The sequence below is a fragment of the Ylistrum balloti genome, unplaced genomic scaffold, assembly GCF_031769215.1.
Source record: "Ylistrum balloti isolate Yb309-2 unplaced genomic scaffold, AGI_CSIRO_Ybal_v1 Utg370224, whole genome shotgun sequence".
Lineage (NCBI taxonomy): Eukaryota > Metazoa > Mollusca > Bivalvia > Pectinida > Pectinidae > Ylistrum > Ylistrum balloti.
In genome coordinates, this window is record NW_026782187.1 from 123,417 (window position 1) to 137,468 (window position 14,052).

The 14,052-nt window shown below is 37.1% G+C and overlaps 1 long non-coding RNA gene across 4 annotated transcripts; it reads left to right on the plus strand.

Moving 5' to 3' along the window:
• Positions 1–3,103: 3,103 nt before the first annotated feature.
• On the plus strand, positions 3,104–12,192 carry LOC132551877 (uncharacterized). 4 transcript variants are annotated; one of them, XR_009554301.1, is made up of 3 exons: positions 3,104–3,248; positions 9,599–9,701; positions 11,118–12,192. It is a non-coding gene; the product is annotated as an uncharacterized LOC132551877 (long non-coding RNA). The 4 variants fall into 4 exon arrangements; XR_009554303.1 differs by lacking the exon at positions 3,104–3,248 and adding an exon at positions 3,286–3,373; XR_009554300.1 differs by lacking the exon at positions 3,104–3,248 and adding an exon at positions 5,867–5,996.
• Positions 12,193–14,052: the final 1,860 nt, after the last annotated feature.

The window sequence follows — 14,052 nt, forward strand, 5'->3', positions numbered from 1 at the left end:
CTTTATCCCTCGCCACCTTCCCTCTCGTTCCTCCTTTATCCCTCGCCACTTTTCCCTCTCGTTCCTCCTTCTTCCTCCTTTATCTCTCGCCACCTCCCCTCTCGTTCCTTGCTATTCTTCCTTTATCCCTCCCCACTCTTCCTTCTCATTCTTCCCTAATCCTCCTTTATCCCTCGCCACTCTTTCCTCTCGTTCCTCCTTCCTCCTTTATCCCTCGCCACTCTTCCCTCTCATTCTTCCCTAATCCTCCTTTATCCCTCGCCACTCTTTCCTCTCGTTCCTCCTTCTTCCTCCTTTATCTCTCGCCAATCTCCCCTCTCATTCCTCCCTTATCCTTCGCAACACTTCTCTCTCATTCCACGCTCTTCCTCCTATATCTCTCGTCAACCTTACCTCCATCCTAAATACTCCTGGGGATATTACCACTTTCGCTTTCTGCAACCCTGGAACATGTCATGGCAAAATTGAAGACACAGGCGGAGCAATTATTGGATTGGTTCAAGGAGAAAAACCTGACCAATCACAGGCTGATACGTTCCTTCTGAAGATTACAAAGGAGCGACAACCAACTTCTAAGCCATTACAGTATACCGTTATGTGACCTCAAGATTTATCTGATGTACATCAAAGGAACAAATTAGTCTTTTCGTCTTGTCCACAAGGCGTTGTGCATGGACGTCAATTTTGTCATTACAGGTTCCAATGGTGCAGAGAGCGATCGTAACACTTGAGTATCAAACATTTCCCTCTCTTCGCTATTCCTCCTTCATTCCTCGCAATCCTTCCCTCTCAATCCTCGCTATTCTTCCTTTATTCCTCGTCATCCTTCCCTCTCAATCCTCGTTATTCTTCCTTTATCCTTCGTCATCCTCTCAATCCTCGCTATTCTTCCTTTATCCCTCGTCATTCGTCCCTCTCAATCCTCGCTATTCTTCCTTTATCCCTCGTCATCCTTCCCTCTCAATCCTCGCTATTCCTGTTCATCCCTCGTCATCCTTCCCTCTCAATCCTCACTATTCCTCCTTCATCCCTCGTCATCCTTCCCTCTCTATCTTCGTTATTCTTCCTTTATCCCTCGTCGTTCGTCCCTCTCAATCCTCGCTATTCTTCCTTTATCCCTCGTCATCCTTCCTTCTCAATCCTCGCTATTCTTCCTTTATCCCTCGTCATCCTTCCCTCTCAATCCTCGCTATTCTTCCTTTATCCTTCGTCATCCTCTCAATCCTCGCTATTCTTCCTTTATCCTTCGTCGTTCGTCCCTCTCAATCCTCGCTATTCTTCCTTTATCCCTCGTCATCCTTCCCTCTCAATCCTCGCTATTCCTCCTTCATCCCTCGTCATCCTTCCCTCTCAATCCTCGTTATTCTTCCTTTATCCTTCGTCATTCGTCCCTCTCAATCCTCGCTATTCCTCCGTTATTCTTCGTCATCCTTCCCTTTCAATCCTCGCTATTCTTCCTTTATCCCTCGTCATCCTTCCTTCTCAATCCTCGCTATTCTTCCTTTATCTCTCGTCATCCTTCCCTCTCAATCCTCGCTATTCCTCCGTTATTCTTCGTCATCCTTCCCTCTCAATCCTCGCTATTCTTCCTTTATCCCTCGTCATCCTTCCTTCTCAATCCTCGCTATTCTTCCTTTATCTCTCGTCATCCTTCCCTCTCAATCCTCGCTATTCCTCCGTTATTCCTCGTCATCCTTCCCTCTCAATCCTCGCTATTCCTCCTTTATCCCTCGTCATCCTTCCCTCTCAATCCTCGCTATTCTTCCGTTATCCCTCGTCATTCGTCCCTCTCAATCCTCGTTATTCTTCCTTTATCCCTCGTCATCCTTCCCTCTCAATTCTCGCTATTCTTCCTTTATTCCTCGTCATCCTTCCCTCTCAATCCCCCTATTCCTCCTTCATCCCTCGTCATCCTTCCCTCTCAATCCTCGTTATTCTTCCTTTATCCCTCGTCATTCGTCCCTCTCAATCCTCGCTATTCCTCCGTTATTCCTCGTCATCCTTCCCTCTCAATCCTCGCTATTCTTCCTTTATCCCTCGTCATCCTTCCCTCTCAATCCTCGCTATTCTTCCGTTATCCCTCGTCATTCGTCCCTCTCAATCCTCGCTATTCTTCCTTTATCCCTCGTCATCCTTCCCTCTCAATCCTCGCTATTCCTCCTTCATCCCTCGTCATCCTTCCCTCTCAATCCTCGTTATTCTTCCTTTATCCCTCGTCATTCGTCCCTCTCAATCCTCGCTATTCCTCCGTTATTCCTCGTCATCCTTCCCTCTCAATCCTCGCTATTCTTCCTTTATCCCTCGTCATCCTTCCTTCTCAATCCTCGCTATTCCTCCGTTATTCCTCGTCATCCTTCCCTCTCAATCCTCGCTATTCTTCCTTTATCCCTCGTCATCCTTCCCTCTCAATCCTCGCTATTCTTCCTTTATCTCTCGTCATCCTTCCCTCTCAATCCTCCCTATTCCTCCTTCATCCCTCGTCATCCTTCCCTCTCAATCCCCCTATTCCTCCTTCATCCCTCGTCATCCTTCCCTCTCAATCCTCGTTATTCCTCCTTTATCCCTCGTCATCCTTCCCTCTCAATCCTCGTTATTCCTCCTTCATCCCTCGTCATCCTTCCCTCTCAATCCTCGTTATTCCTCCTTCATCCCTCTTCATCCTTCCCTCTCAATCCTCGTTATTCCTCCTTCATCCCTCTTCATCTTTCCCTCTTCCCCCCATTCCTCTACCACCCATGACTAAACGGTACAGATGAGGTTGAAACATTTTATGTACTTATATGAGAAAAAGCTAACAATAGAAATTTCGCATGTGGTTTTAATTTATTTAAATTAAAAATTATTTAAACAATATTTAATCTATAAATAAATATAGAATTATAGAAACACTTATTGAGTCTTAAATTGAATTCAATTATGATTTTGGTTCTGCCTAGAGTTCATTAACCTTCACATCATAACCTCGATTTCGTCCGTCCATCTCGTACCTCTTCTCACTGCGCATCTTCCCTGAATACTCATTCTTTCTCGCTCTCCTCCTCCAGCCCCCTTCATCCAAACCTGATACATCTATTATGACATTCATGTATGCACACACATTATTCTTTATGACTAGCTAACGTTGACTTGAGGCCAACACGGGATATTGACAAAGCATCTCCGAAAAATTGTTTTGACCGAAGTTTCAGCAATCGTTAGTGGACATCATTAACTGGAATTCTGACATCGGTACATGACGTCATCTAAAGGTAAAACGTTTACCTATTCGTATGAGGTATTTTCTGTATTTGAGCAATTGTCCGTTTAGAACGTTCTGGAATCACACGTGAGCCTTGTCCTGTTGTGTATGTGATGTCATTTGCTTGGAATCCTGGTTTGTATTTTACAAATATAGTTTCATCAAATTTATTTAAACCTAAACCAAAATATGTATAGTTGATTTTTCATTTGCTTATGTTTTATAATCACTATATATGTGTGTTTATATCATTGTGTGTGTATTTTTATATTTGTATATTGTTCTTGCAAGCATATATCATATCACAAGTGTTCGGACCTATCTGATGTAGTGTACACAATCAGGAATGATTAGTCCTCTAATATGTACACTTATTAGCACTTATTTGTCTTTGAGACATGTGCTTTGTGTAGGAGCTTGATTACAGAAGACAATACCCCATCTAGCTACAGTCAAAATATCATTTAACAGTGTTAGCGTCTGTGAGAACTTTTGTCTATTACGCCGTCATATTGAGACAGAACAAGTCCTTGGCGTTTATAGCTGGGATACGGCTGGTACTTATCTCAGCGCCGGAGGGCTAATAAGACATACTGTTGACATTTATAACTAGTAAACACGTTTTGAAAAAAATGTAAACAAATTACTACAGCGGATGGTTCTGATAATATTGCTGATTTAATATCCTTTTTATAAAGCGGAATTTGAAAATCCCATGATCGCGAAGGTATTGGAAATCTTGTTTTAGAAATTATTCTTTAAAAAAAAATTTTTTTACCACATTGCAAGGACGGGAAAAATTTGCGAAAAATAAACAGTATGAAAAAGATAATCTTACCTACTTACATATAACTATTCTGCTTTATGTATATATTACTTCAAGTCATGACAACGGTTTGCACTAAAATTTATATTGCAACGGAATATACTTATTATATATAATATTAAGTCAATGGGGAAAAAAACGGGAAACAGCGCGTTATTAAAAAAAAAGAAATCAATGAAAAAGTACGTCCAGTTATTAAGTGTTATTTTATTAATGTTATCAACTGTTACAAAACTCTGACAGGACTAATTGTTTTATACCTCTTTCAATGTTACATTTTATTTTACAACCGACATCCTCAACAAAAGTTCACACCTTTGTAAGTAAAAACCCAATCACTATTTTCTTCTTTCCTATCCGCTTTTTCTTTAATTTCGAACTTTGTCGGACATTTCTCAGTTTTGTTCAATCAATGCTTTGTCTATAAAGTTCTCGGCAATACTGCTTTGATTGATGACAATGAGTTCCACTTGACAAGGAAGCAGTGTGTTATCCTGGATAAACTTATACAGTGCAATTCTGTAATGTCCTGCAATTGTTAGATATAAATTCTCTTAAATTGCATGTAACTTTGTTGTTAATTCTGTTTTAAACACTGTGTACCGCACAATCAACATACTGTGAAGAAGACATTTTTCGTGAGTTTTAATTTACGTGGGTTTTTTTACCAACTGTTAAAAACACAATATCTTGGAACATTTTCCTTTGATTTCGATATGACACCGTTATCTTCATCAGGCACCTAGTGGTCGTTACTCTGATGAAGATGACAATGTGGTCATCGAAACATCACACAACTTGTACCTTAGCACAGGGTATCATGACTTGGACACGTTAAGATGACACCCCAGCCGGAAATCTTATACTGACCATGGACAAGTTAGTCCTTATATACTGAATGAAAAACAGGAAACACTAAAAACTTTTTTCAGCGGTATGTCGCGGCTTGAGGACAGAACCCTTAATCTTCCTCCTTTTGGGGGACGCTCTACTCAAAAGCCAAAACGATTAGATGGACATCAGAGAAAAATATCTTAAAAAAAGAATCTCTATTAGATCGACATTACGATCAGTTTTTACGTCCCACTTACAGGGCAGTTACTGATGTGACAACTTTAGTGTTACACTTACAGTTACTATGACAACAACTTCATTTTATCTCTAAATAACGTTAATCAGTGAATAAGCAACTAAGTACCAAAGTTTGTTATGAAATACTCAATAGTGGTATATAACTGGTATGAAAATACAGGCGCGTGCATGCACGTGATATGTGATTATATTTCCCTGGGAATGAATGTTAACGAGGCGTGATCTCTCAGAGATGACATAATACACCAAAATGTCTCCCAGCCCGCCCAGAAGGTTCGTCACTACCGCCTTGTCTTCTTATTTAATAATGTAGCGTCCTAACATTGCAGCAGACACCTCTTGTACAGAAATAAAACTAGGTCAATGATGACCCTGTGTCGTTGATTTCATCAGACTACACAAGTTAAACACTTCACTGTATAAGTATAAATTGCATTTCATTTCTATCTTCTTCCAATGAAGCTAACAGTTTCTACAGAAGGGTATAACAATGCTCATAGTCTCACATTCATAGATTTACACATCATAATGCATATTACCCTGGCACAGTAGTTTTGTTCTCGCTTTTGCCTTGAGAATAGTTTCTGCAATCTGGTTTTAATAACGCTAGCGAGTCACGGGTGTTATAAGACCAGTTTTTCACTGTTCTGTCTTGTAACACGTATATTAATATATTTGCTATTTATCACTCGACACCACCGATTCCCCGTATGGGGCCTCATCCCAGGCATCACGTAGACCTGATTAATGCGAGTTTACATGGATGGCATTGTATGGGTCAATTTGACTTGTTATCGCTAAGGTCTCCTGTTAACAGGCGATGGAAAGAACAAAATAGAGGTAGGTCAATTATCATGTCAATTTCCTAATGAACGAATTAAGGAGGTAATCAGTACTGATGTCTATTACTTGTCCTAAGTATCGACGCATCATGGTTGGGGTACATGGAGCCATCAGAAGTAAAGAGTCTACAAGCTTTTGATTAATGTGCGTTATAAATTCATTCTTGTTTTGGATGTTGTTTGTTGTTATCGTACCTGTATTTCCGCTTCTGGTCACATGCTCTGTCGGACAACTAACCATGTATATTGATTTAAAAACTTCTTGAATGTAAACGATTACTTCCACTCTTTGGTTTCGCGACTTAAAAGCTTCGCCGTCAAAATGGCTCTGTGAATATTTCCTTTCGATTTGCTGTGAAATCGTTCTCTGTAGCAAATGACAGTAGAGGAGTGAATTGGTGTCGTTGCTGTCGCTCATAGTTAAACTGATTTTATATCATTATATGTGATGAAAACATTTAAACTGGAGCTTGGTAAAGGTCTGTATGTTAATTATATTGAAATACAAACGTACCTTAACCAGTTTTAAAATACAAGCGCGATTCCTCTCATTCGTGTGCTCTAACGGGTGTCATCCTGGTTAACTATCTGACTACCAGTTGAAGTGACCAATGGCGAAACTGTTCAAGTTGGGATCTCACTCATTGGTGAGACCAGCTACAGCCGCAGACCACTGACCATTGCGAAAGAAGGGGGTGATCACGCGCTGGACCCGATTGACACACAAATGATCTATTCTGTTAGTGTTCTAGTTAATAGATAATAAAAATAGCTCAATCTTTAGAAATATCTATTGCATGACAGGGAAAAAAATCAAAACAATATGAAAGGTGCATCTTGCCTAAATACATATTAATTAGGGATAATTAGTCAGCCTGACTGTGGACAGTGCCTGCAGCTCTAAAACAAAACAAAATTTATTGCGTAGAATTGTTGAAATTGTCATTTATAGATGACGTAAAAAATGTGGATAAACATTTACTAATGTTGACATCAAATGTATCGATAGTTTTTCAGCGATATCAATGTTTAATATTGAAGAATTGACAGGGATTCTCCTAAACTTTTTTTCACAACGTAAGGCAATATGTTACTACCCAGAAAAAAGAGGCAGAGACGTATTTCTCTACTGTATATATATATATATATGTAAAGGAAATTATTTTAAAAAACACACAAGAAAAAGTTAAGTTAGTATTTTGCATAACGTTTTCACAGCTTAGCTGCTCCACAGTGCAACTTTTTCTTGTGAGTTTTTTTAATAATTTTCTTTATATTATCACTTGCGTATCGTCATTAACTATATTTTTAATATATATATACGTTATACATATTTAGGTGAAGGTGCGATACAGTAATTATTTATTAAAGTGTTCATCAACACGTGTCTGCATAGTTTGTCAGAGTTAATAAGTCCGCCGGTATTGGACTACATCTGTGGCGGTGATAGCGATTTGGCAGCGTGTTCTGTATTGTAAGATGTATCACCAGGAGGAGTTCGTACGTACTACCGATACACTGTACACAATATGTTATAGGTGTGTCTAGTGTGAAATGTTGGAGAAACAAGAGAATTATCACACCACATCGACAGCTGGAAAACCGTTATACTTCACGATTTAATGCAAGAAGTCGTCAACAGACGGGTAAACTCTAACACAGGGTTTAGAAACATGCAGGTTGAAGAAATTTATGGGGAGTTGTATGGTTGTCATAGTGATCCACTGTGTGCGATATAAACGTGGATGTGTTTGATGCGTGTTAGTTTGCTTGTTGGTCACGTTGTTGTATACCTTGTTCTCATTTAAATAGTGACATTACTTGCTTTGATTGATCAAGATTTAGATATTGGGAGTCGGTGAATCAGAAGACGGTTACTCTTCTGGAACACCTGATCTAATTTTCTTGTTCTTTTTCGGTAGTTTCCGTGTAATTTACTTTGCCCTAGTTTTATTTAATTTAATATTGGATTATGATTATTTGGACATGTTGGTATTTTTTTCAATGTTTAGCTTTTAATATGATTTTGTTTTTCGTTGCAACCGGGTAAACTTTTTTTTATATTTACAAAATCACTATAATTATCTATTTCCATCAAATATATACTATAAATGTAACGTGGATGCTTTGTCTTTACACAACTAGACATCGGTTTGTATCATCTTAACTAAAATGGCGTGAAAGAAGTCGTTAATGTATAAGTCTGGCAGTTTACATCTTGGTTAGCTGTTTGTATCATAACCTTAGTTTTTACTGTCTTCTAGAACATAACACAATGATACACATGTTACAATACACATGAACAGTCTGTCCAGAAAAGTACTTCTGACTGACATACACGAAAACGACAAATAAGATGACGCGTGTGTATATACAACAATCACATATGTGAACATACAGTGTAGAAATAGTTCTACACATGTGTGAACATACACTGTAGAAATAGTTCTACACATGTGTGAACATACAAAGTAGAAGTAGTTCTACACACGTGTAAACATACAATGTAGAAGAAGTTCTGCACATGTGTGAACATACACAGTAGAAGTAGTTCTACACATGTGTGAACATGTGTGAACATACACAGTAGAAGTAGTTCTACACATGTGTGAACATGTGTGAACATACACAGTAGAAGTAGTTCTACACATGTGTGAACATACACAGTAGAAGTAGTTCTACACATGTGTGAACATACAATGTAGAAGAAGTTCTGCACATGTGTGAACATACACAGTAGAAGTAGTTCTACACATGTGTGAACATACAATGTAGAAGTAGTACTACACACGTGTGAACATACACAGTAGAAGTAGTTCTACACATGTGTGAACATATACTGTAGAAATAGTTCTACACATGTGTGAACATACACAGTAGAAGTAGTTCTACACATGTGCCTGAACATAATTTCACCTGAAATATTTCCCTCTGAATGACACTGATTATTTAGATAACTTTTGATTATCAGCCTATAAATTTTCCACAATTCACGAGTTTTTATCACTGACAAGTACTACAAGGAAAAACACAACTGTATTTGACTGTACTGATATATCAGTTTACTTGGGAAGACGTTATTCATTTGTAACTTTTGTGCAACCACTACATGAAAATCACTCGGATAGGAGCACCATTGTCCCTCTAGCTGCGGTTTTAATCGTGGGGTATGTCGCATTTGAGCGTGCGATTTTTTTATTTTTGATGCTTGTCATAACTGATATTCATGAGGTTTAATTCAGTGTTTGTTACGATGCCAACATAACGTTAAATTTGTTAACGTTACACTTCTGATTTACTGATACATGAGAATCTTGATTGTCCATCAAACGGACTGTTGTTTTCCTCAATTATTTTTTATTCAAGATATATTTTTTGGTAATTCCCTCCGTGTATGTTTAAGATTATGAACTTTGACAAATCATTATTTGATTACTTATATATAAGGATTTCGCCTCATCACGCATTTACTAACCATTTATTTTTATTAAATGTCCGAAACCACCAAAGTACAATTAAAAGATACACTGGCGAGGTAAATATTACTAACACGTGCTGAACAAAATGTATCGTAATGTTAGCAATGACTTTCTGTTACAGGAAACATCAGTGACGTCATCTATATACGTAATATGGTGACCGTCGCACGATGACGTCATGTGAGATTGCGTGTAGTGTAGCCATGCGTGTACTACTCGTGATGGTGAGTATTGTAAACTTAAACATCAACAACATGAACGTTTGAAAGTATCTATTTGTTCAGTGTTGATAACTTCAAATCCATTGACTTACGTTTCTACAAGATTATAAAGGTTGTTAAAACGACAGCATTTACGGAGAAAGTGTCCGAATCTTTAAGAATGGTTTAATCTTTAACAAAACAAAAAATTTTATATGGGTCTGTTTTCAAAAGAGTTAAGAGTAGTAGATAGAGGTTATTTAAAACATGTCGCCATCATCATCACCAGACGCAAGCAGATACAGGTAACAATTTTAGGGGTATCGTCATGCAACAAAGAAACGTAGCAAGTTTAACTCCAGAATAACATTCCTATGATCAATGGTGTTGTGATACTTTATTCAGTAATGGTGTATAACTGATATAAGGATGATAAAGGGGTATTAAAACAGGTCTTCATCCTTATCATACGCAAGCAGATACAGGTATCAATTTTTGGGACATCGTCATGTAGTCTATATAAAGGAAGGGGTCGCTTATTGCATGGACAAACAAAGACAGGGTAACCATCTGACAATGAATGTGGGAATTTCGGTATATTGGTGTCATAAATGAATCATTTCTTATTTGAAATTTGTGCTACTTAAATGTCATTGTGTTATAGAAGAAGTATATGTATGTGTTTAATTTGTCGTTTTTATTTTGATAAAGAAGTTTCTTCACTCAAATTTGAAAAAAAAATTGTAACGGAATCGGTTATTACGATAGCTTTATTCATATGACATTCTTAACGGCCCATCAACACACAAAAGGTCAAGGTCATTAGGGCCGTAAACAGTAAAACACACACCGATGCAAAAGGAAATAACATTATTATTATGACATTCTTAACGGCCCGTCAACACACAAAAGGTCAAGGTCATTAGGGCCGTCAACAGTAAAACACACAGCGATCCAAAAAGGAAATAACATTATTATTATTATTATGACATTCTTAACTGCCCCTTAACACACAAAAGGTCAAGGTCATTAGGGCCGTCAACAGTAAAACACACACCGATGCAAAAGGAAATAACATTATCATTATTATGACATTCTTAACGGCCCGTCAACACACAAAAGGTCATTAGGGCCATGAAACGAACTAAAATGAAAAAAGCAAATGCTAAAAATTTTAAATGGTTATAGTATCACAAAAGATTAAAATTGTATGTCATAGTCTATAATACAGACCAACAATAACCTAGACTTTCATTAATTTCAACAGTTTCAAAAGGGGTCTTTAGACTTGTTACGATAAAAAAATTCTCGAGTAGACAGAAGGTCAATTCAGTCCATTACGCAAGCCTAGCTTTATAGTATGAACATAGTACATTTCATGTGAAGGTGAGAAGATGATCTAATTCACCTACAATAGACTAAACATGTCATTTTTTTCAGAAAAGACACGATTTATACAAAGGTTTTGGATGTCTAAGTCACAGCCAACATGTTATCGGCAGGAGGCAGCAATCTTTGGAGATTACTGGTTCAGATATTCTTTCTCGTTCTTGTCATTAACGATGCCTCAATCACAAGCTCTTTGCCTATTCCAAAGAATGTCGAACAAAACGTCACTAATATCACCGATACAACCGTCGAATTACATTCCAATAGAGCAGACCGTTGTATACAATGCATTCTGCCATCAGGCGAAGACTTCCAGCATAACGCATTTATCAAGAGGCCACCGGAGACCTACGTAGCGCTGAAAGAAAGCACAGCTGTGTTCGAATGCATTCCCAGTTTATTTAACATCTCAAGTGATGATGTCACTGTCACGTGGACAATTCCATTTTCAGTCCCGGTGACGTCGTATGATAAACTACATTCCGAGGATGCAACGGGAGCCTTCATAACTCCAAACAGCTCAATTTTGATTATGAAAAATGTGCAACCAGAGTTCTCCGGAATTTATCAGTGTGTGGTGGAAACTTCCTCTAGCACTATAATAGCTGAAATGAACTTGGTCGTTCGAATGTATGTAGTCGACATATATAACTGGCTTATCGCTGGAATTCCTGGGTTTTTACTGATATCCATGTGTGTCGTCATAACTTTCTTTTATTGTAGAATAGAAAAAAATCGCAGGGAATTCTACCGAGCACGCCGGCTTCTCAAGGAACAACAGGTTTTATATAAATATTGATACCGAAATATTTCAACAATTTCTGAAAACAAATCTTAGATGTAGGAAAACGTTCCCTATTTACTTGGATTGAAATTTCGTCTTCTTTTGAAAAAGTACACAGAGAGCCCTTGTCTGTAAGAGGATTGTGAGGAGACACAATGAAACATATTTCTAAATACTTCAGATGAATAACTTAAAATATGGCACTTTGTGTGCAAAAGAATGTATCTATAAAGAATATGTGTATCTATTAATAAGATCATATCGTACAATTTGTGTAATTAGGTCCTATTTTACAATTTTTAAAATTAGGTCCTTTCTTACAATTTTTGTAATTAGGTCCTATTTTACAATTTTAAATTAGGTCCTACTTTACAATTTTTGTAATTAGGTCCTACTTTACAATTTTAAATTAGGTCCTACTTTACAATTTTTGTAATTAGGTCCTACTTTACAATTTTTGTAATTAGGTCCTATTTTACAATTTTTGTAATTAGGTCCTACTTTACAATTTTTGTAATTAGGTCCTACTTTACAATTTTTGTAATTAGGTCCTACTTTACAATTTTAAATTAGGTCCTACTTTACAATTTTTGTAATTAGGTCCTATTTTACAATTTTAAATTAGGTCCTACTTTACAATTTTTGTAATTAGGTCCTACTTTACAATTTTTGTAATTAGGTCCTATTTTACAATTTTTGTAATTAGGTCCTACTTTACAATTTTTGTAATTAGGTCCTAATTTACAGTTTTTGTAATAAGATCCTGTATTACAAGTTGTATAGTATTTACTATATTTCCATCTTTGTACGTTTCAGTGTTGTTTACAAGTGAAAAATATCAGTTAGGTCCTAAACTCTTACTGGATGTCCTGCCTCTAAAACCGTCTAAGGGTATCACTTTTGCCTGTAAGTTTTTATGCAGTATTAATTTTGTGTAAAAATTCGAATAAGTACACCACAGTCTTCCTGATCCTATCAAATATTCGTATTTCACACTTTACGAATGAGAGACATCGGGATTGTAGCTTTACTTTTATTACGATTTGACTTTATCACTGAGAATACAGAACTCTTAAACCCTTCTAGCAGATGGAGTAGTGTGTTGATACCATGAAGAAAATCTTGTTATTTTTCAAGAACTACTAAACTTATAAAATTGGATGGTTTAGCACTGCCTAATTACGGCAGATTTTCTCTGTACGATTTCTTTTCTTATTTTTTAGTGTTGACCATTTCATGATATTTTCATCCAATTACTTCCTAATTTCGCTGTGGTTTTTGACACATTCAGCCTACGATACTAGTACCACAAGTGTCTCGATTCCTTATTTCCATACTTCAGCTATTGAGTGTTGTGTCTATCAAATTACGAAAGAAATTATGTTATGTCCATATTTTGAAAAATGAACTGAATATCTAACAATGAGACATTTTTCAAAAGAAGCATATAACACAGGATTAAGCTGAAGGTATTTCCTGTACATTCCTTATATATTGTACGCTATCCTGACCTCCATGGAATTCGAAGTAGGGCATTCCATGACTTCATCACGTCCTTACAGACTATATCAAGCTGTACTTTCACCAAATCAAATATAAATGTATCTCATTTAATTAACGTTCTCACGGCTTGTTCGTCTGAACAATAAAACAACTTTGTGATTTTATTGTTGTAAGTGATACATATCCTTAGTCCTCACCGATCTTACCGCGATCCTTCAAAGGACTATAACGTCTGTTTACTTTATTTTTATTCTCGCACTCTTCCACAAAAAATGACTACTTTTTTCTCACTTCCCCACAAGAATTTTGACTACTCTTTTCTCACTTCCCCACAAGAATTTGACTACTTTTTTCTCACTTCCCCACAAGAATTTGACTACTTTTTTCTCACTTCCCCACAAGAATTTTTCTACTTTTTTATTCTCGCTTCTCAACAAGAATTGACTACTTTTTTCTCACTTTCTCAGAAGAATTTTTCTACTTTTTTATTCTCACTTTCCCACAAGAATTTGACTACTTTTTTATTCTTGCTTCTGCACAAGAATTGACTACTATTTTATTCTCGCTTCTGCACAAGAATTTTTCTACTTTTTTATTCTCGCACTCTCCCGCAAAAAATTCACTACTTTTTCATTCTCGCATCCCCACAAGAATTTGACGACTTTTTTCATTCTCGCTTCTGCACAAGAATTTTTCTAC